This window comes from Limulus polyphemus, unplaced genomic scaffold, assembly GCF_000517525.1.
Source record: "Limulus polyphemus unplaced genomic scaffold, Limulus_polyphemus-2.1.2 Scaffold2301, whole genome shotgun sequence".
Taxonomy (NCBI): domain Eukaryota; kingdom Metazoa; phylum Arthropoda; class Merostomata; order Xiphosura; family Limulidae; genus Limulus; species Limulus polyphemus.
The window spans coordinates 31795-56825 of record NW_013667911.1 but is presented as its reverse complement, the minus strand read 5'-3'; the positions used below and the strand labels follow the sequence as shown (position 1 = coordinate 56825).

Below are 25031 nucleotides of genomic sequence, written 5' to 3'. Positions count from 1 at the left end.
AGCTTTGCGCGAAATTCAAAAACAAACAAACAATCACCCTCAAACGACTAACTATAAATCTGTTGATAGTACCAACGCCTATGTGATATTTCTATGTCATTTAAGTGATATTCTACCCAAACAAAATTCGTCAATCATTACAGTTGTTATACCACACATATTATTTTTCACCAATTAAAAGAGTAATTATCTATATATGTTATACGGAAGAGATTACAGATTATTATCTGTAAACTATTAAAATAGTTTAAATGAGACATTCAACCGCTCTAACGGTTCTTCGTGCTAAAACGTTAAAACAGTAGATCGTGCGTTGTTTATTCGACAGCGTAATATATTTTAATAGGTCGTTTTAAAACGATTTTCCCCACTAAACAGCTTGGGTTCCGATACTGGAGGTGTTTTAAAGCATCAGTACGATTTGAAAGGAAGGCGATAATTAGAGCTGTGTCGTTGAACAAATGCCCTACAGGCATTTCTCGGATGTTTCACGACACATTGCGGGATTAGATTAACTCGGTGCTAGTTTTAGCGAAACATTTCAGGTTAAGTTGAGGAAGTCCTAAGAAAGAAATAGGCCAGGCCTGTAGTAGGTGAACAAATACCATCAACACCAGGGGTAGGAGTCTAATAAAACCGTCCAAACGCTGTAGTTGGTATAGAACATGACCTAAATTCTTACTCTCGTTCAGCTGAGTAGCACTGTAGCATATTTCTGTCCGTGAGGCTTTAGAGATATGTTTCACTTAGCAACAGTACTGAAAAACTGTCGTGTTGCATAAACAACACTCTCATAAGAATCTTATCTGTCATACTACAATATAGAACATATTAAACAAACAAAATTACTTATGTCTGTTTCAAGCGCAAAGCTACACAATGGGTTATCCGCACTGTGCCCACCTCATTTATTTAATCTGGCTACTTAACGTTTTAAGCCCCCATGCTTACTACTGAGCCACCGGCAAGAAAATGGTTTTATGTTTAAAAAGTAAAATTTATACTTGCTTTTATTTAATTCCAGATTGAAGAAACTTCTCACTTTAGTTAAACCCCTGTGTTAAAAGTGTGCTAATAAGACTGTAGCTTTTCAAGCTTTATTGCTATGGTGTACTAATCCATATTTGTAATGCTTACTCCTCAGTTCGTTAAACAATTATCAAGCCTGTAAAAAAGTTTCGACGTTTCACAAGTCTTCTCAGAAATATTTCATAATACGACATTTCTAAACATCAGTAATAATAGTCAAATTTGAGTAAGCTCATGGAACCCCGTACGATTTCATCAACATACAGTTTAATACTTGAACCTCTCGTACGTATTTTGATAAAACTGCATGAAATTTTGACAAACCAGTCTTATTTACACAAATGTAATGTATGAGACAGAAAATGAATATTGTAACTGATTGAATATCCATTTTTCCAAGTTGCCTGCCTCCGTCAAAATGTTACCTACACTTTACTGCATTGCCGGCCTTGGCAAGCACGAGGCTCAAGCAGTACAGTATAAATCAAATCACACAGTCCACTAACAGGCTGCACGCGAACAGGAAACCAAGGGGATATGTTCCTCTCAGAGATAGTTGTTTTCTAAGTTAACGTAAAATTCGGTTCTTAAATGTTCTTCAAGGGACTGGAGAACACATGCACTTTTGCGAGGGATAAAAATAATCTTAGTTTTAAAATGTAGTTTTTAGCTAACAAGTAGAAGCATCATTTCACAAATGAGGCAAATAAAGTTGACCTCGTGAGGTCCACTCAGTTCAGGTGGCATAATTTGCGTATGTACCTACGTGTGATAGTCTGGACCGATTACAAATGCCTCACAAAAACTCTCATTTGCCTCCCTAGATCTTGGGGCGCCTCTGTCGCCCCGTAAATGACACTCACACTCTGAAGTGCAGTTGAGAGGTGTCGTGCAACCTATAACCTTTGTTACTTGAACAACTACAAAACAATATTACAATTTGTTTGGAATAACGCGAAGCCAGGCTCCAAATAACTGGACGTCTTTCTTGTGCTTAATGCCAACACTCAGTAGCATAAATCGCTTATATTAACAATTACTGTATGAAATGCGTATTAATCTAATTATCACATTGTAATCAGCTTCCATTACAATCTTACATATTGGTTATATACAAGATGTTGTGTTTGTTTCTGAATTTCTCACAAAGCTACGCAAGGGATATCTGCGTTAGTCATTCCTAAAATTGAAAGGGCAGACTAGATGGAAGACATCCCACTTGCAACTCTTGGGCTACTCAAATCTAACAGTGGATTTGACTGTCACTCTTTTAAAGCGCTCGCGGCTTCAAAGTGCGGAAAGCGGCCTTGCGGCAAAGGGATATGAACCACGGACCCTCGGATTCACTGTCTAGCACGTTATATAGGTAATTAGGCCATGGCAGGCTCTTATGCAAAACAACAAGCCTTTGTGGCTTTTATGAAGTAATGCATTTTTCTCTTTAACATTATGTGCTTTGATATTTGCAAAGAGAACTAGATCATTTAAAACCTGAAGGAGCTAATTAATCAACGTTTTTGGACAAATCAGACTTTCTAAAAACATCCAAAACCATGGTAAATGGAATAGTTAGTCATATGAATAATTCACTCATTTCAAATGAGGCCAATTTTCTGAAGTCTAATTTGTTTTCGTACAACTAATTATAAACCGATCCCATCAGAAAATCGTCATAAGGTTCAAATATTTAAAAAACAATAATATCAACCAACTTCCAAGAGGACAGGATGGTGTGATTGTAAAATATGATTTTTTTTCCATTAGATATAACATTTATATCAGGGAAAGTTTATGCTGCAACACTTGATTTAACAAGTAAACTTTTCCTCATTCTGACGAGTGTTTCTTTATTCTATCAAAGACGTTCAGTGTGTCAATTCTTTATTAAATCTATCAAATTGAGCAATCACGACCCTTGTTATGTCTCGTCAGGAGCTTTTCTATCTGCATCATCTTGTGCTGTTGTTTCCATTTTCCGCAACCGTTCTTATTAAAACACTTAGAATTGGTACTTTCCTTTGAATATAACTACTGCGAGTAAATTAAAATGTTGCAATCAAGAATACGACATCATTTGTAGGGTTAAGTAGAAGAGGTGTGTTTCTACAAACGGCTTTAAACTAAAAGGAACAACATGATGTTTCAAGGTTGTTTTCGTTGTATATTTACATTATACGACTATGCAAATATAACGTCTTGTCCTCCCTATCTTCTGGTTTAGTTGTATTTGAATAACGCCATAAACTGGAGTTTTTATTATTTGTTTTTTTTATTTTCCAACAGGATAAGCCTAGGGTTTAATGCATTCTGACTGGTTTGGATACTTGTACATATTATCTTATTACATGTCAAATGAATTACATTTACTGCCCAAATTAGTTAATGTAAGTTGTAAAGATAAAATCTAGATTCATTTTTTTCTCTTTTGTCTTTTAAAACATATCTATCATTACAAGTCTCCGCCAAATACTACACTTTTCTTTGGAACACCTTATTCTTGTTAAGGTTATAAGTGACATACCAACTTTGTTCAAGACGTGGAAGAATTTGTTTCGTCTACCTCTGACTGTTTGCTTTCGATAAACCCATTCTCTCTTTCATTCTCAAAACGAGGGCTTGAAACTTGTATGGTAGCTTGGATTCCATCATTCTTCTTTTTATCTGCATTATCGCCAAGCAGATCACGTTCTCCTGCAGCAGCTCCGACCTCTGGTGGCCCACCTGCCTACCTAAATTGCTTGAATTTAAAAGGAGTTTCAGGTCAGTGGCCACCAGGCCCAAGTCCTTTGTTGTTTTCACAAGTTGTCCCTGTGCGTGAAAATACAGCGTGTTTGTGTCAAGCCTACCTGGCCATTTGTAGACGATGGTCCTGAACACTAATTTTAAGAACTTAACAAACCTGGTCTATAATACACAGTGAGCCTAGGTGTTGTGTGGTGATTTTTTCCTGATGCACACTCCTAACCGACATCATCCACCACTCTCTGGCTGGTGACTGATCTTGTAAACTGTACTAAATTGAGATAGCTTCTTTCTAGCATTTCAACTGACGGGCCAGTCCTAGATTCTCCATCTTTATCGAAATGTTTTACACAATAAAATATTAAGCAAATTTTTACCAACGTGTTTCTTGTTTCAACATGCATGTTAAACAAAAGTGGAAAACTGCTTTTGGTTCAACCAGAGAGCGGGCAAATTATACCAGGTGAAGCAACACAGAAATCCATTAAACCAAACTAAACAAAAAACGTTCAAACATGAAACCTCTCATGATAGATTGTTCTGAATGACACTCAGTTTAAGCTCGAAAGAAAAGGCAAAAATAATTCTTATGGAGGTAAAAAAAGAGATAATGTTGAAGAACTGAAGTAGAAACAAACATAACATAACATATTATTCATTTACACAACAACTACACTGGACTTGTAGTGGCCAAGTTGCTCAACTACCAAATATCCTGGATATCAACATTGTTACAAAGTTTCTTGCCGACCAATGGGTCTGTGGTAAGTCTAATGGCTTAAAACGCTAAAACCAGGTTTCAATAACCGTGGTGGTCAGAGAACAGATAACTAACTCATTGTGTAGCTTTGTGCTTAATAACAAACAAACAAAATTTCTTATATATGAAACGGTTTGTGAAACTAGTGACGTGAAATGATGAAAGCAACTTCTTGACTGTTTCTTTTGCCATATTTATTATTTTGTACGTGGCAAATTAGCATTTTCTTCATTTCTTAAACTATATCTAGCATCGTTTAGTTCTGTTAGTTTAGTTCGTCATGATGTGGACTTTTATTAAATAATGTAAGCTAATACTTTTAAAATCATAGCATATTCATTTAGTCATGGAAGTGCAGTGTTGTCTATGTTTACCCTGTGTGTATACGCGTTTTTTGTTTAATGAATAACATAACAGGGTAACTGCTTGTTTCACGACAGATTTCGTGGTTTATATACATCCTTTTTTAGTCTTATCTTTTCAAGGCCACGCAGGGGCCCCCAAGTGGCACAGCGGTATGTCTGCGGACTTACAACGCTAGAATCCTGGTTTCGATACCCGTGGTGGGCAGAGCACAGATAGCCCATTGTGTAGCTTTGTGCTTAATTACAAACAAACATAAAAGTATATTTTCTGTGAAAGAAATCCATTGGTAGAGATAATATCCTAAAATTCATTGATACAAATGCTGTCTTATTTAACGGAATAAGTTTTGAATTTTTTAATAAAAATCTACAAAGTTTTTTTTTTATTTAGTTTTTGTTCTCTTACAACTTCTTGCAATGTACATTTTAACCTAATATAAACTTATACTGCACTTATAGCTTTTAACAGAAAGTTTGGTTTGGTTGTTGTTAAACACAAACCTACACTCTGTGCTCTGTCCACCACGGGTATCGAAACCCTATAGATTTACCGTTGAGCCACTGGGGAGCTTAACAGAAATAAACGGAGTATTGAAGTGCGCTCAATATTAAAACAAATTCACCATTAATACACTTTGGTCTATTTAAAACATCAGTAGCGTATTAATTTAAAATTATTCTATTAACACAATATCTCCGATTCCTTAAATAACCATAGTAATACCTCTCAAAAGCCTTGAACGACTTGAACATGGTACTAAGCTTTCTGTTTGTATATAGTGAGATTTCCGGAAATTCAATTCTAATAATGATTGAAAATATACGTGGCATGGAATTAAAAAGTTTCGACTGTAACAACCTCCAGAGAACATAAAATCAGTTACTACTTAAAGACCACTTCTCACGTAAGAACACAAAGAGTGCTAACAAGTGAGAAATCTGTAAACGTTTATATGTAGTATAATCAAGGCAGTCATGTAGTTTTCAAAGTGAACATGTTTGGAAATAAGATTTTTAATTTCACAAAACAAGTAGTGTATTTGAAAGTTCGAGTTATTGATATTTTATTAGTTAACACCCTAATCATCTCATACACACTTCAGTGTACCAAATTATTTCGTGAAATTACTTTAACGAGTCACTACACCGCGTATGTAACACTTTTTTTGGTATTTCATCTAGATGTAACATCTCGAATATTACATCTCTTCAAATCACAAATTCAACATATCATTTCATGATAGCCTTAAAGTACTTTTATTTTCTAAACTCACGGATCGTTTATTAAAACATGTTCTTTTGTTTGTTTTCGGAATTTCGCGCAGGGCTACTCGAGGGCTATCTGCGCTAGCTGTCCCTAATTTAGAACTCTTGGGATACTCTTTTACCAAAGAAAATTGGCATTGACCGTTACATTATAACGTCTCCACAATTGAAAGGGCGAGCATGTTCGATGTCGGGATTCGAACTCGTAACCCGCAGATTGCGAGGTGAATGCCCTAACCTCCAGTCCATGCCAGGTCTGAAGTTATTTGCAATAAGCCTTTGGTTAGTTTTTCCGGTTTCCAGGTTGAACTTGTCATATAAATATACCATAGAAGTACTAAAACTAATTTGGTGTATCATTATATAAATACGGTAAAGTTTTACAAGAATGACTGCATTCATATATTTCTTTCGAATCGAGACTTCTCGAACATACATATGTTTAATATTTTATTAAATTACTATCCAAATCCTTGCTCAAGTCTTTCCTTAGCGCTTTTCTATTCAAAGAACACTATGACGTGAGAAACCCTTAAAAACATTATTTGCTTGTTTAGTGTTAAGCATAAAACTACACAATGGGTTATCTTTGCTGTTCCCATAATGGATACCGAAATCTAATTCTTAGCGGTTGTGCTCTCAAACTTGCCACTGGGGGCCTTTAAAAAGATATTTTATCACTACTCCAATCTGGAAACTGCTATAAAGTTAAAATTATCAAATGATACTTTTCAATTATTTCTATTTTAATACGATTTTATAGAAATTGGTTTTATGTGTTTTATTACCGCCATAGTACTAATGCTACTCTAGAGGTAATTGTCACTGTATGAATTTGGTCTTTAAAACAATAAGGATCTGAGAACATTATACCAAAACCTAAACAACAACAAAAAAACAGCTTTTCATCTACGGAGACGTGATGTTATGGTTAGCATCCCCAGGTTGTGGACCCGAGGATTCATGATTTGCAAACAATTGCTGCAAAAACGTGCTCCGCACTTTTAATATCGGTTAAAATCCTACTGCTCGATAAGACAAGACTAGCTCAATAGTTGGCGGCGAGTACTGGTGACTAGCCGCCTTCCCTTTACTCTATAAGTTTACAGTTATGGACGGCTAACGCAGGTAGCCTTGTGTAGCTTTAAGCAAAATTCTGAAACAAATAATCATCCTTTGAGAAGACAAAAAAGTGATTTAGCCAGTTTTTTTTTTGTTTTTTTTTCACCTTTAGTAGTAACTAACACGACTTGAAAGTCGTTATTAACAAAAAATGCGACAATAATTCTGACTACCGATATTGGTAGTTACCTGACAGCGTAAATTTAATGTGTTAATCTATAAAGGCAGTTTAATAATCATTTACACTTCCGCAACAGTTTAAAGATATGGATTTCTTGGAAACTTACGATAAAAAATATCTTATTTCTAAATAGCGTATGTTAATAGTCCTTTATTGTCTAGTATTGTCGTGCTGAACTTTAAAAATTAGTGCTCTACCTGAGGTCATTGAAGTTTGTGTGGACTGTCAAGGGACGACCAGTAAAATTATTACGTTTTACCCAATAACCACTTTTGGTAAGTTAATGATTAGTAATAATTATCCCATTATGTTTATAGAAATAACTTTATGAACTACGACGCAATGAATATATAAATCTTGTAAGAGAATAACGACCATCGTTAATTTTACAACCGCCCCTATTTACAACTACTTGACGTCTGAGGTGGTAAAAGGCTTAACTAAACTCCACTACTCAAAAAGCTACTTGAGAAGGTTGCCATTACGCGTGTGCCAACTAACGCAGCACACGCGCCACGAACCTCACAAATAAACAATAAACAAACAGGAGGTATGTAGGCTTAACCTGGTTGCCTTAGGGTAATGCTGCAACCATCACATGAACTCGATCGACCATGCTTGCACTATTTTCCCTCACCAGAGGACGCTTCTTTTTTCTCGCTAACTCTCATTGGGTGAAATCAAAAACTCGTAGTACAGAGCATCCAGTTTCGGCAGGTTGGTGACCTCACGAATTCCGAACAACAAAGCATGGCTTCGAAACGCAAGGATGCAAGGTAGGTTTCGTCGAGTCAAGTAATAAAAACAAGTTTACAACCACTTTCACTTTACACTATTTAGAACAAGACAGTTTAATATAGAGAGCAACGAATCAATTTGAATTTAGTGGCATTACTTACATCTGTAAAACTAGCATTAATAATTACAACGACGCTCAATTGTATAGCTATGACAGGAAACTAATATCGTATTCAAAGACTTTTCAAATACTCTGAACAAGAGCGCTTTCACAGCATGTTACAAGGTATAACCTACATCTACTATTTGTTTAAAACGCAGAAATATATCTTAAACTCGCATTAATGGTTTAAATTTAGCCATTTATCATGAAGGCTATTTATCAGTTATAAAAAAAAAAAACACGACCCAAACGTTCCAGAGCTGTCGAAGAGTCATGTTTTATCATATTTACTTAGCAAGAACGAAAGCGGTGGTTTAAAACTCATATTTGTTTGGTTTTCGTTTTGAAAAATACGTAGATTATTTTTTTTCTAAAAGGTTGGTTGGTAAGTTTAGATCCAAAACGTAAATTATCAAATTTAATTACGAATTTCATATAAGTTTCTGTCAGTTATGTACAACAACTATAAAACATTAAAAACCGCTAAGAATACGAGAAAGAGATGCAGCTACTCCAGGACTGCTAACTACTAGTTAAGAAAGAGAAGCAGCTACTCCAGGACTGCTAACTACTAGTTAAGAAAAATATACAGCTACTACAGGACTGCTAACTACTAGTTAAGAAAGAGATGCAGCTACTCCAGGACTGCTAACTACTAGTTAAGAAAGAGATGCAGCTACTCCAGGACTGCTAACTACTAGTTAAAGAGTTCCAGCTACTCCAGGACTGCTAACTACTAGTTAAAGAGAAGCAGCTACTCCAGGACTGTTAACTACTAGTTAAAGAGATGCAGCTACTCCAGGACTGCTAACTACTAGTTAAAGAGAAGCAGCTACTCCAGGACTGTTAACTACTAGTTAAAGAGATGCAGCTACTCCAGGACTGCTAACTACTAGTTAAGAAAGAGATGCAGCTACTCCAGAACTGCTAACTACTTGTACTGTTCTTTTATTCCATCACATACACCAGGTCGTGATTATACACAGTAATGTCTTTTTTCGTTTGTTAGTATTCATGTTATTCTCAACCTCATTGATGATCGTTAAGTACATCGAATTATTTTAAGTAAACTGGACCTATATACTGGAAATACCTTCGGAATGAAAACTAAAATCCATCAATATTTTTATACCTCGTGATACCAGCTAAAATATGTTTCGCTTCCATCATCCTGAAAAATACTTAAGTTGAGAAATTGCGCTTATTACTACACTTGGTGTCTCATGTTACCAAGATAAATTACATCGCATAAAGAATGGCAAAGGTATTGTGATGAAAATAAAACAGATTAACCCGTTAAATTATGGAAAACGAAAACACACAAACAAGTTACTTTATTTTCTGCTCATTTCACTGTTTGTAGAGCTAAGAGATATCACACTTGTCGATAGACAACTCAATGCCGCCTGGTACCGTTCAGATACTTTACACGAGAGGCATGGCAGTAGTATAAGTACATGCAAAGCACGTGATTTGTGTAGTGCAATGCTTAAAATGCAATTGACCGTACAAGTTAACCATGAAATACGTAAGTATTTTACACAACATGCGTGTTCAATATGAATAAATACATAGTAATGAATGTTGCTATAAATAAGCCTTACACAATAACTATTTTATTTTGTACTACTGATTAATAAAAATGTTGGTCGAATTGCAGAAAACTTGACAGAAATCCTAAGCTGTTCAAATGGGGGGGGGGGGGCAGAACCAGTTTGGGTGGGTTGGTTGGGCAGTTTTGATAGCAAAGCTCCTCGGAGACTGGAATGGGCTTTGTCTCATTTCCTCTAAGCATGGGAACACGTGGGATACGAGGTAAAACAGAACAAGGACCCAGTCCCCCTCTCCTCCCCCCAGGACAAGGGCAGGGTGCAGAAGGAAAGAGGCCCTTTTACGCCTCGTCTCTTTGCATTACATTCATTAATAAGTCCCGAGCCGCTTTCGGGTGCAAGAGATCTTCCAGATAGGGGTCATTCACTAATTTCGTTCTTAGCCTAATAACTAAGAGTTCAGTCTTAATGTTCAATACTACAGTAGCTGTTAATTACGCTGAAATATGTTAAGATATTGTTTCCAACAAGATGAACATAAAAAAAGACTTCTATAATAACTCAATACCCGAAAACAAGTGTGAGTTATCAAGAAAAAAATTAACAGTCGTCATCTAACTGTTTTTCTCTTTAACCACGCATTTTTATTTTTTAGACCTCTTAAATAAGAATATTATATTTTTTTCACGTGTTTAAGAATTGAAAATTATTTAAGAGACACTAAAGAATAATACAAACATAAAGATATTTAAGCTGCTATGAATGTCGGCCGTTAAATCAGTTATATTTTAAACGACTTCGAAATATATCATTGACTCCAACAATTGAACCACACGTGTAAGGAACAAAACCTAATAATTCATTTTTATCGTAATACAATTGTGGAATGAACGAGAGAAAAAAAATCTTCTCTGCCTGGAGGTTATCTAGGGAAGGGGGGGGGGCAATGTGCAATAAAAATTCTGTGGGAATGGAATTTCTTGTGTGCTTCTCCTGCTTTGGTTTTTGAAGTAAACGACGTTTTAAGCTATATACAGAGGCCAAGGTCAAACCAAAAGCAGTTTGTGGGAAATTCTAGATATCTTAACTAACATGGAATAAAAACATTTTACACATATAAATGAAAACTTAAATTGTTCATGTCAAATTACAATTGAGTAAGAAGTTATCTGACAGGTCAAAGTTAGTGTTTTCTTTTAAACACGCGTATGTTTGAAACATAAATTGTGCGATTTCGGCTGGCGCTGTTACACATTACCTGACATATTCAGTTTCGTAAACAGCATAGAAACAACTTACACTCACCCACGCGTTACGTGACAGTAAATATTATGGCAAAAAATAGTGCTACTTCATTACCAAATACTACTCTTTTATTTGTAATTTTGTGACATGTTGAAATCATATAATAATTTGGTATAATTAGTTAAATAAGTATTGTTTAATGGACAATGGCTATTAACAAGAGAATCACTATAAGCCCAGTTTGCTACTTAACTTACAGGGTTAATCTGGTCCCTCTCTTAATCTTTAAACAAGTCCATCAAAAAACCCAGAAAGTTGAAAATGGACGAAACGAAGAAAATTTTATTTGATAAAAAAAACAGTATTCCAAAAAAATTGTAAACAACCCTGTTATACGTATAACACAAGTTACTGACTTGTGATTTAATACGAGTAAATAAAGTTTTATATTTCAGTTTAAAAAGTTCATTTGTTACGTTTTATGTGCCACGGTACACAAATGTTATTAAGCCTAAGCGTTGACGAAATTGATCTTTCTTTGCAGTTATAAATCCATGCTTTTATTTAGATGTTTTAAATAGTTGTAGCATATATTCGTACTAGAACGAACACATTCAACGCCAAGCAGTGCACTAAGGTGTCGTATACATTTTCTTCGGTAATACTAGAACTTCCGCATCTTTTCTTTTTCCTAGAAATTACACCTTAAAACAGAGTTGTACGAACGAGATATTTATGCAACACAAATAAGGTACGAAAATGATATAACGTATCGCGAAATCTAAGTGTGGTCCAATTGTTTCAAAACAAGCAAGCGCCCCCTTACAATCACGGCAGCTTTCTCAGGTCGCGAACTTTCCAGTGTCCCCACATAAGATTTCACACTGTACCCATTTCCAAGCCTTAGAAGTGGTTTACTGTAAACAACTATGGCCCATATTATTCTAAATACTACAGTACCTGCTGGTTTAGGCAAGAAGGCATCATTATCACGTGCACAACCTGAGTATTTAATTACCAATATTTTTATTCAAGCGTGACTATACAAGCATCCGAGGTACTGAGACTTACAAATAATACTCGATGCCATACACAACTATGAGACGCACTGTTCGGTTGTGAAGTTAAGAAATACAGAGTTAACTGGTCACACCTAGTTTTGACCTAAACAAACCGCTGGTAAGCCAATTGGAGCGGTATGTAAGAAATTGTTTTATTTTTACCAAGAAGCTGAATAATCAGATTGTGTTCGTGAATCATTGGGTTAGAAATTTCTATAAAATCTGAGTTTTTGCCTGTTAAAAGACTCATGAAATAGAAAATATAAAAAAATGAGTGAAATTACCAATTTTCTGTGTGAAATATATAGGGAACCCCAGACTTAATTAGTAGGATTAATTGTAATATTGATTATATTTTTGATTAAGGTTTTTGTGTTATTTGGGATTCTATAATGAACAAAGTTATGGGTCCACAATCAATTTGATGTATAAACAATTTAAAAAAATCGACGAGAGTTCATATGTAACCTAAGGACAATTCTCGGGTTCTATGAAGGCTAGGTTTCAACAACATATTAAAAAAAAGTTTGATGTAATACAAAGACCAATCTCTGTATATATCGGGGTTCAAATGTCAGTGAATTTTCATAAAACAGGTCTCAGAGTGACTACTATAACACTAGTATTCTCAGGAAAAGAAGGGATAGCAACAGCAATACTGTGTTTATGGGAAAGAAAGTCAGAAAATAATGATACGTGTTTTTACTTAAGCCATAATTTCATGTACACAAGTGTAGGTTTGAGGTTTGATGAGTTTCTATTTACTACACGACTGATTACTATTTACATGAGATAGGGTTTACGTTCTAGTGGGTCACTATTGGTGGTTCTTTGGTCTGGCTTCAAAATTCTTTACAAGCACACGAAGATGATTTAAACTACTTATATTTATATATGAATTGCATGACCCGAAATCAGTGCATACATTTCCCATTTAAGTTCAAAATAACACTACTGTGGTAAGATACAACAACAACAAAAAAACCTAGTCACATAAAAACGAAAAGAAATTGTGACTAAGTCTGTGAAAACAAAAACAATTTTATGATCTTGACAACTGACCATTCCGACATGGAATTGTTTATTAAAGAAAATATCCCAGATTAAATAACACAACAAGCTCAATTGAACTAAATCTTTTTAACATATGTTCTAACCCTTGTGTTTAAATATGTAAGTATTCCTCGTGTAATTCTCCTTTTAGTTTTGCAACATTTATGACTGAGTTGTTGCCCATAGATCTTCTTCTTGCTTTTATCTCTACTTCAGTTTTATGATTAAAATATAATATATATACGTATTCTGCAATCATTTCGTTGTATCTGGGATTAGTCAGTTTTGGTTAAATGAATTTCTAGCTTAATTAATGAAAGGTGATTTTTCATTCTGGTTGCGATGGCGAATTCAAATTCCCGCCACTAGCCAACAAAAGCTCAAACGGACAGGAAGCACAACCGCTGTTCCCTCAGACAACGCTCTTTGTGTGGCTTACCATGCAGCTTTCCAAACGTACTTAGCTCTGTCTGTTCATCAACACCAAATAAAGCTTATCAATATGTTCTGAAACTGACTTAAAACACTGCTAGTTTATAAACCTGGGCGGGTGTGAAATTAATGTGGAAAACATTAATTTGTTAAGTTTTTGAAATGTTTGACAGAATGAAAGTATCAATTTAATCCTTTAGAACATCCACTGATGGCAGTGAAAAATGTAAAAAAATTCGACAATTACAAAACGTGAGTGAGAAATACAAAGTCAATTTTGAAACAAAGATACATTAGAAAGACATATGTATATACATATATAAAGACACTTTCACGAAATAAAAAGATGGCTACCAAAAGTGAAATTATAACATTACACTAGTGTAACTTACATGAAAATATATGTATCGTTGTGCTTGTTTGACATTTTATAATTGATAAACAATTTCAGAGTAGGTGGGACTCGAACCCAGATCGTCAGAGTGGCAAGCAAGTCTAAAGAAGTTACGTTAACTCTTTGATTTAACGGCCTGTGTTCAAATCAGACCCAATTAGAAAATAGAAATAATAACACTTCATAGGATCATTACACCGTAAAAGAAATACGATATAATGTACCTTTCTGATGATTTGTGCTTTAGTTACTAACAGGGAGTGTTTTCGCAAATACAAACAGGATGTTATTGTAGCTTTCGTTGGTTATTTAACCATTCTGACATTAAAGTTATTATGCCATGAATACAAAAACACACACGTCTTCATGATCTCTTAAAGATATATACTTATACTTTTATGATGAAAGCTACTGTAGGATAAAAAAAAAGAGATTGAATGTTATTATACCTTTCAGAAAATATGAGAGAAAAACAAAATTCTTAAATCAATACATAAGTAAATTACAAAAAAATGTGATCTTTTATTTAAGCTGTTAAATAACTCAAAACGTTTTCCAACGAAATTACTAAACGCGAAACGCAATCATAAAAAGCCATTTCGCTTTTACACTTACACGTGATGTGGTATATTATGACACCATCGCCCCGCTCTCGTATTGTTTTTAAAACGCGATTATCCGAGACATTTTTAAGCAAGATCGTGCTACGACGAGTTTTAAAGAGTCACGACTGGAATAAATACCTTTGTCGACTATTTGCAAATGCAAAGAACGTTTAGTGTTGGGGGAGTGGAAAAATTAACACATTATAGCATGCTATCAATTACTAAATTTAAAACTATCTTACGAGTCTTTAAGGCTTCAGTTTTTATTCTGCCATAATACGAGTTATATTGAACTGTATGAAAGTTTAACGCTCGTTCTCATTCTAACTTCTAAATCTAATACCACGAAACGTAACAAACTTTGTAAATTTTCCGTAATAATTTTGCCAAAAAGAAACGTTGTGAGAAAAGTTTTGAACTTCTACTACTAGAATAACTGATGTTACTTCTATATTATTAACTTTAATATTACTTTTAAAATATAACTTACGTGGAATCACGTTCTTCATTGATAAACCAGCGTTTTCTTCGGTGCTGCTTAAGCCTAAACCATTAAGTTCGTCTTGTTTCAGAACAGAATACTGATAAACATACAGGTACAGTACAGATGATTCTTGTTACTGTTGCAGTTCTAATTAACTGATTGTTCACTAACACCCGAAACGTATAGTATAACGTCAAAATATCTGTTGTTTCAGGCCCGATTCATCGCAGTAGGTGTTGAAACTATGCACGTGCGCCTTCAGTCACGGGGAAAAAGCAAACAGTTGTGTCCGACCACTACGAGATCGGGTTCACGTTTCGCGTCAGGGCTGCATACGGAAGGGCGTCGCTCCCCCAACAGATGTTTCTCTACTCCTTGACGGATGGCTTCAGCCTGAGGACAGCCTTGACTGACAATAGCGATGGCCAATTGGGATGGCCGGGGCGTAACAAGCTCACCTCTGAGCAATCACTGCTCTTCATTGCTAAGTTGGTAACTGATCTACGCTAATATATCTCGTTCCAAAAACGTTCTAGGCCTTACACCGCTTTGTCGAAGCAGATTTAACGCGTAGTGTTTTCTGTCCTTGAGTTGCTTGTGGTTCTACTGAGACAGCTTTATTGAGTGATAATCATTGTTTCAGAAGTTTAGCTTTCCTCATGTTGGTTTCAGAATGTCAAATGAAACGCAGAAAATCCTTTGTATAGCTCTACGTCACCAATTTTCTCGGAAGTTTGATTCAGTGTCAGAAAAACTTAGTACATGATTCAGCCATTTATTACACAACAACACATTAGCCCTTAAAACTTATGAACCACTACTTACAACCGATGCGTGTTACTACATAGTTAAGCCTACTCCAAAGCCGAAAAGGGGGTAGCAGTAAGGGGAGCCCCAAGCAAGCATTGAATGATTCTGAAGAGACGTTACCTAGCAAGCGGACAGAGCACAAGTTATCGAGCACAAGGCCACAGAAAGCGGAAAAAGAACTGGAATTTCTCATTCTTACGGAGAGGGGTGGAAAGTATGATGACAAATTAGCTTTGTAGCACTCGATCGAAGAAACGCACACACTCTCAGGACATACTGAAACTACACACAAGTTTTGTATAAGTAACTCTTTACACAACGCAAAAATGAGGATATCTGTATCGGCTTCTAACATTAAGTTATGAAACCTTTGTTTACCCAGTGATTCCATGTATTGCAAAATAAAAACAAGTGACTTTGGGTGTTGCCATCACAATAGTTACATAAAAGTTTCAAGATCACAATAAACATTGTGTCACAACGTTTAGACAAAAAAAAAAATTAACGAGTATTTGCAACCAGAGATGAATTTGAAGGTCTGAGAACAAAGAACAATCCACTGATATAAGTACAGCGCTCTTTTTTATCTCAAAATTTATGATGCTCTTCAAGAGTAACAACAGCAACGCTGTAAAAGCGTGGACGCTTATTATTCTACCATGTGATATTCACCGTTTCGGAGTACCTTCGAGCCAGTGAAAGGCATAAAACTTCATAAATTTCTTCTGTTTTGGTTTAAATATCTTTGAAATATTTCATATAACTACTTTAAAAGGTCCGTAAAATTAAATGGATTATAAGATGGGAAGGAGAAAAACAGGAACAGTTAAGTAATTTTGTACATATTGATTTTCAAAACATTCACCCATCCACCCCCAGTGGCTCTCAACGGTAAGCTGCAGGGCTTATAACACAAATTTGGGTTTCGATTATTTAGTTTTTAGCACATGAATTTGTCGAAAATATCATACTGTTTTTAATAAACACAATTGTTTTTAAATATTTATGTAGCCAATCTATTGACATATGGTTCTTTTGCCATTTAAGATGTAACGAATTTGTTGTTATACATTTATTTTAATGCCAACGTTTGTTTGGATTGAATTTATTCTTAAAAACATGCATAGATTGTAGTGTGAGATATATATTGCGAAACTCCAACCTATTCTCCAAAGTTGTAGAAGATTCGAAAGTAAGAATCAACAATATATCTATATACGTAAAGGTTTAAGTACAGCTCACTACTGTTATGTAATCCGAATTTTCTAGAAAATCTTCCCACGCCTATAAATATAACCAACGCGACACGCCAAAAACGAGTATCTATTATTAGTTCGCTATAGTCAGTGCGCTATAAACTTCAAAGCTATAACTGTGATTTTTTATAACGCTTATCAATCGGAAAAGTTAAGATATTTGACCAGGAATATTTATAAATTTCGAACATTACAATTCGTTTGACTTCAGTGGATTCTCATCGGACATTAATATTTTTACGAGAACATTAACTAACTTCAAAGGTGGAAAACTTAGGGTGTGTGGCCAAGGACAAAGCTAGCTAGCTTCCCGGCGAATCGTACTTACATCAACTCGTAATTGACTCGCTCATAGCAAACCCTCGATAACATATCAGGAACTAGAAAGAATATTTTATATTGTTTGTAAGTTTGTGAAACTTTTGTTTATAAATCTTTGTTTGTCGTAACTGTTTGTAATAATTGTTATTGTAAATTGTACTGTTGTCTGTATATTAAAACGTATGTGTTAAAAACGAAAACGTATCAATCTTGTTGGCAAATATTGTAAATTAACTAATATATCGGCATATATTTAAATATTAAATCCAAAGTACAATTTAACTACTAAATTTAAATTATCAGTTAACTCGGCTTCGGACTATTTGAAATTCTAATATATAACAAACATCATTGTATTTTAAAATGCCTTGTTAGCAGAAACGCGTAAAATCGTGGAATACGAACACAAACATATCTGCGCAAGAAAATTACAAAATACTGTATGGAATATATATATACACACACACACACACTTCGATCTCTCCCGTGAAAATTTTCTAATTTCTAAATTGTCATCAGATTGTTGCTAACAAAGACAAGGTACAATTGTTTCGTGTGATATGGACCGATATCTATAAAGTCTAAAATAAAAATCATTTTTCGTGGTACATAGTATACTTACTACATCACAATTTTCAGTTTTGACAAGCTGTAGCCAAGTGGCTGAGTTCACTTTTTTCAGATAGTAGTATCGGAAAATTCGGTTTTCGAAATACTTCAACGGTAATTGCACCAGTTTCTTTATTATCACTCTATCCTAATTTTAAGATAATTTCTTTTAATCGTAAATTAAACGACTCCACCTGCATCGAATTGCATATTTTCGTAAAATAACTGAACGAAACGTTGCATTTAACAAGCATTGTGATCATTCTTTGTTGAACAACGCCTTTTTAAAAACAAATTACATCAATTTAGCGTTATTAACCTGGGTGAGCATGACTGCTCTTGGGCCAAAATCCAGTTATGCCCAAATATGACAATTAGTGTTAAAAATAAAACAAACACTTTAACATAAGAAATCAAGAAAAACAAATATATATATAAGATAAAATAACGTAAAAATTGTTACTGATGTACAAAATGTAACAAATCTCATATTTATCAAAAAGTTGAGAAATTTTTCAAATACAGTAACTACAAGAAAACTCAAGCTTGAGCTAACAAAAGTTAGCTAATAACAGGAACGAATGAAATAACGTAACTTTTGCGATTAACGATTAAACTCGCTGATTTAGTGTTTTTCTAATCCTATATGATAGGAAAAAATCAGTCAAACTCAATACGTGCAACAGATAAAATAGTTTGCTACTATTTTTTATTATTTGATTTAAGTTGCAATTCTTGTATTATGTAGTGAGAAATATTTTCTGAAAAAAGTTAGCTTATTCGTCTGAATCAATTAGTGATAAAAAAGAAATACTAAATGAATTTGATAGGTCAGAATAAAGTGCTGAAATAAAAGTATTCAAATAAGTAGTATGCTGAAAAGAAGAACTGTACTAGGGGACACAAACCGCAACGGGTTGACCTCCACCTTGTGTCTCTACTTTTCGTCTAAGAGAAGGTCATTGACTTTCTCAACTTCTTACCCCGAAGGTATAACTATAAATTAGTGTGTTTTAACCCTCGAATCGCGAAATGTGAGTGTATTTAAAGTATATGACTAGAGTTCAATTTACCGTACTTTAGGTAGGATAGTGTTCCAGTAGCATAGGCCTTAATAGAGTCAGGACACTTCATAATAAGTCATGTGTTTCTAGTGTGTAAATTAAGGTTCAGATACACAAAATAACCTGTTACCTTGTGTTTGGTATATTAATTCTTAACCGTTTCACTTCTTTATTTACCCTGAAAATACAATTGACATAGAGTATAATGAATCCAATAATTTATAATTGTAGCAACTTATAATAATCAAATTATCTAAATTTTTTAAAACAGTTTTACAACAAATAATTATTCTAACAATACAAGAAAACATGGGCTAGTATTAAGTATTTTGTTACTTCAGAAGGTAGTAAATAAAATTAACAGTTAAATGGGACCAGGAGAGGTTCTTCTAAAGTTTCTGGAGAGAAGTGGTGGAAAATATAAACTTACTGTGTTGCGAATAAAATATCCATTTTGAATCAAATTAAAATCTAAATTTTTTGAAAAGGCATTAAGAAGTAATGTTTAGCACAGGACTTAATCAAGATAAAAGTAAATTGTAATTAAGGCATTACTGTCTAACTTCTAGAATTTGTCAATTTTCAGTATAACTAATACGACACACGCGCGAAACGTAATGATAATGGCATACATACCTTCTCGGTTTCAACCTCCTAGTTAGTGGTCGTTTATTATAGGATGTACATGGAAGCTTCACTCTCCTGCTGAAATGGGTTTAGCTCACAGCAGCTTTGATGGCGTGCAGTGAAGTAGTAGTAACTCGGTCCTCTCTCTGATGGAAACTTTGGAAGTTTGCCGCCAGCAAATATATCTTAAATTTTCTTAAGCCTAAGATCGTAAAAGTTAATAAACCGTTAATTACTTTCTGCCTCTGAAAATAAATGATTCCAGTGAGGACTAATTTTGACCCCGGATATTTAATTAGTTTCTTATTATTAAAAATATAAATAAGCCAGGTCATTTATAACTAAAGAAATGATCATTATTTAGCAATATTCACCAAAGAAATTAACCCGATAAACCTAATAACTTCAAGAAAAAGAGGCATTTATAGAAATCAAATATATATATATACTAAACCCAGATTTACTTACCACAAAATTGGATAATTTGAAAATATAAGTGGGTTTAAATTCTCAAATAACGTCTTCGGACTTATAATGCTAGAAACCGGGTTTCGATACCCGTGGTGGACAGAGCACAGATAGCCCATTGTGACTGATTGTGTAGCTTTATGCTTAATTATAAACAAACTTAAGTAACGACAAAATATGAAACAGATTTCAAACAAAGTAGTTTATAGAGAGATATTCTCTAAGTTATTATGTTGTTTCTTCGAATTACATTTTAATGTAACGGCCAGTTTAGACAAAATGCATTAATTCATCGTAAAAAAGAAAGAAAGATTAAAACGTAGCGTTTTCGTTAGACGAAACTGACTTCAAAAGGGATAAAGGGTTTAATATGACTTACTAACACTTTTTATCCTACGTGATTTTTACTGTAACAAATATATTCATACATATATTTTCCAACAGTCTTTTATATACGCTAAACTAGCATAAAACAGTACATGCATTTTAATTATTTTAGAAGCAATCACTTCGAACAGTAAACCCACTTCTTCATACTCTTCAGAATAAACAATACTTTATCAAATAATCTGTTCCATTTGGAATTTGAAGAACCTTAAGGTTCCTCTTCCATTTAAAATTCTGAACACAATCTTTACCACCACCACCATCCTCCTAACCTCGAGATATAAACATATAACTTCGTTTAATGAAAACATCTGACTCAATCCAGTGAATCTTATAAAACGTTTTAAATAAGTGTTGTTGTTGTTTTGTTTATAGGATAAAACTAATTTTTCAAATGTATCCACTTTCTTCCTTTATTTGTCTCGTACGATTTTCTTTAAGAAATATAAATTGCAACTTCCAGTCTTCCTTTTATATGGAAAAACCAGTATGATCACATAGTATTGAACTTAATTTAAACTCCTAGATGCAGGAAACGGTTATCTATGATTGACAAATTAAAGTCTTGACTGGACAGTTGATGTTATACTTTGTGGAAGAACCCCCCCCCCCAAAAAAAAGACTCTACATATAAAACTATTTCATTTTGTAAGTTGTTGTTCAAGTAGGAGATTTCTTATGTTTAATGTATACAAGATTCTTGTTCGATTTAACAATAATGTGTAAAAAGAATTATATGATATAACAAACACATTTCGTATTATGGAAATCAGGCCTTATTTTTAGTGACTATGTCTATGAGATATTTTCGTGGTTAAAAGTCATATGCCATGTGTTGTTCTACTAATAAGGTAGCAACGTTGTAAAAATATAATGTCCGAAAGTGAATACCTGTATTTTGATCGTCAATAGCACATCTAATTGATAACTTTAGGTCAATCTGATGTTACGTATTATAATTTCAAATGGTCTGAAATTGAGTTAACTGATAATATAAATTTAGTAGTTTAATTGTACTTTGGATTTATTATTTGAATATATGCCGATATATATATAGTCAGTTTATGATATTTGCCAACAAGATTGATACACAGTTTTCTTTTTTAACACAAATACGTTTTAATATAGACACAACAATACAATTTACAATAACAGTTATTTCAAACAATGATTTATAAACAAAAGTTTCACAAACTTAAAAGCAATATAAAGTCTTCTTTCTAGTTTAGAACTTCCTTGATATCTTATCGAGGGTTCACGATGAGCAAGTTGATTACTAGTTGATATTGGTACAATTCACTTAGTAGGGAGCTAGCTAGCCATGTAGTTCTCGCTAATCATACGCCTATTAGAGATTGAGTTTCCACCGATGACGTTAGGTAATGTTTTCGTAAAAGTATTAATGTCCGATGTGAATCCACTGAAGTTAAATGGTTTGTAATGTTCGAAATTTGTAAACATTCCTGGTCAAATATCTGAAATCTCCCGAATGGTAAGCGTTATAATAATCACAGTTATAGCTTCCGAAGTTTATAGCACACTGACTATAGCGAACTAATAATAGATACTCGTTTTTGGCGCGTCACTTTGGTTATATCTAAAGGCGTGGGAAGATTTTCTAGAAAATTCAGATTACGTAACAATACAAGTTAAAGCGTTTACGTACACACATATATTGTTGATTATTACTCTCGAGAATCTTCTACAACTTTGGAGAGTAGGCGGGAGTTTCGCAATACATTTTTAACAATATAAGCTATGTATGTTTCTAAATATAAATTTAATCTAAACAAATGTTGATATTAAAATAAATATATAATAACAAATTCGTTACACTGAGAAGGCAAATAACAAATACATCTAACTGACAACCAACGAATAGTGGGATTGACCGTCACATTATAACGCCCCCACGACTGAAAAGGCGAGCATGTTTGTTAGGACAGGGATTCGAACCCGCGACTCGCATATTGCGAGTCGAGCGCTCTAGCCACCTGGCCATGTCAGGCCCAGTAATAGTGCCATCATCATCTGGTATTCCCAGATGGTCACCCTTCCAAGTACCAGCGATTCTGACTTAGTGGTATGGCCCGAAGAAGGTCATAGCACTGGAAACAAAGACGTTACCGACATTGAGACATGATTATAACAAGTTTATCATTCATGTTGATAAAGAAAAATCTCATTCATTGTTAAAATAGTGAGCCAAGCCTCACAATCTGTACAATAAAGGAAAATAAATAAATTAGCAGTTATTGAACATCGAACAGGATTAGAACTGGTAGAAAAATATGAAAAGCAACCCAGAACAGTATTTGTTAATTAAAGTTGTTTTTGTAGTCAGAATTTATGTAATACTCCAGCGACACCAGGTGAACCGTATGAGCATTAATTACACCAGTACGAAATTAGAGAACAATGAGTAATGGCTGGATGAAGTGGACTCAGTATATACGTATGTGGATGTGACAAAATTAAGACAATATACGAGCAAAGGCTTATTAGGTCGCCATATACAGTTGGCTAGTTTTCTTTAGAGTAATAGCAAACAGAGGAATGATTCATGAACTCCCATGTAAATAGAGTACAATGTTGTTTTGCTACCTGCTTTACGGCTTTCTCCCCCCCCTCTTCCTCCCCTCCCCCCCAAAAAACAGTTTTATATCTACTAATTCAGATTTTATTTACTTGTTTTCAAATATTCGCACAAAGCTACTCAAGGTCTATCTATCTACACTAGCAGTCCCTAATTTTGAAGTGAAAGACTAGAGGGAAGATAGTTAGTTAGTAGTACCCATCTTCAATCCTTGGTCTACCCTTGACTGACTAAATAGCGGGATTTGACCGTTACCGTTACAAGCAATCAGTGGTGTTTCTAGGATTGTGGGGGAAGAGAAGAAAAAATAACGCTTTCATGTCGGTGGGAATCACACTGTAGAGAATTTAAACAATCTTAAAAACTATATTTCAGATGGGATCTCCTGGGAGTCAGAGCTCTCCAATGAAGATCTGCCCCCCACGCCAACTCAGTGGATTCCTAATTGCACCCACGGTCCCAAAATTCGAAGCGCAATTTTATTTATATATTTGTTTGTTTATATCTTTGGGCAGTAATGGGGTAAATAACAGACCCACAAACTTATAGTCCAATAAGTTAATCACGGGGCCACGCTCAGCCAAACCAATTTAGAAATAGACCTCATATAAAGAAATTAAATCATTGTCACTAAAGCACATCTCAATTCACATTAAACTAGTTATTTCATAGTGAAGCAAAACACTTTGGAAGAAATTTGATAACGTATAACAACGAATAAGCTGCTACAAATGCGAGTGAATTAATATAACATACGGCCTTAAAAACCAGACAACATTATCTTCATGTACCATAACTACCACTATGCCATTAACTCGAACTAATGACGTCACTTTATGATGAATAAGTATAATACATTAAAAGTTAAAGGGGAAGCGCAGTTGTTTTGTTGTGGCCAACATAACATATCTATCTATCTACCTATTCGTACGTACGCCTTAATTAGTCTCAACTTTATACGGAAAACAGAAATCTGTATAATAACATTTCGGTGTAGGTCATCAACCAGCACTGTAAATGAAATAGCACCCGAAAACAAAAACACGTGCTCGTAATAACCTCTAGATGATCTTTGTCCCGAGGTCAAAGAATAAAGGAAGTGGTGCGATAAATAGTTCACTCTAGTATTCGTAGAGAAAGAAAGGGAGGGGGTGGGATACGCACGCTTTTGATTAGAACCAATCGGTACAAAACGAACACTGGTACCAAGAAAACTCTAGGAAAATTGAGTTATTAGCAATCGTTGTTTCGCAATCAAATGGAATGCACACATTTCTGACTTTCACGTTTCCGTTACTTTACGACTCTCACACAAATATTATCCATCTTTGAGTATTTCATAACACAATTAAGTTGTTTCATATTCTTCTATCATTTTCATACAGGACGTGTCACATAATAATATGACAATGAACCACACGAGATCACTGATGAACCCCCTCCCCAAGTAAAAAAATTCTTATTCTTAAGTGAATTCAACAAGCTAATTTAATGAAGGGTCTGATGTTTAACCACCGAGGCCTTGCTATACTATTTAAACCTCTTAACATTAAGGTGCAATGAAGATGTGAATATTTAATCTTACAACGAATTAGTGGCGTATCTACAAAAAATGGCATTTGCATCATCCCTATGTAATAGCATAGACAAGAATTAACACATAGCAACATATATATATCTATTCAATCACAACTGAGTTTAAT

General features: G+C 34.5%; 1 protein-coding gene across 3 annotated transcripts in view; it reads right to left on the bottom strand.

Annotated features, from left to right (window-relative positions):
- LOC106466559 (zinc finger MIZ domain-containing protein 1-like) overlaps positions 1–20060 on the bottom strand; it is a 149854-nt gene extending 129794 nt beyond the window's left edge. For 2 of the 3 annotated variants that reach the window (XM_013926851.2, XM_022394591.1), the window contains exon 1: positions 15197–16378. The gene's annotated coding sequence lies outside the window, so the exon portion shown is untranslated. Of the gene's footprint in view, positions 1–15196; positions 16379–19886 lie in introns of those variants that run through there. The other variant, XM_022394590.1, reaches the window with a different exon arrangement.
- Between the last annotated feature and the right edge of the window lie 4971 nt (positions 20061–25031).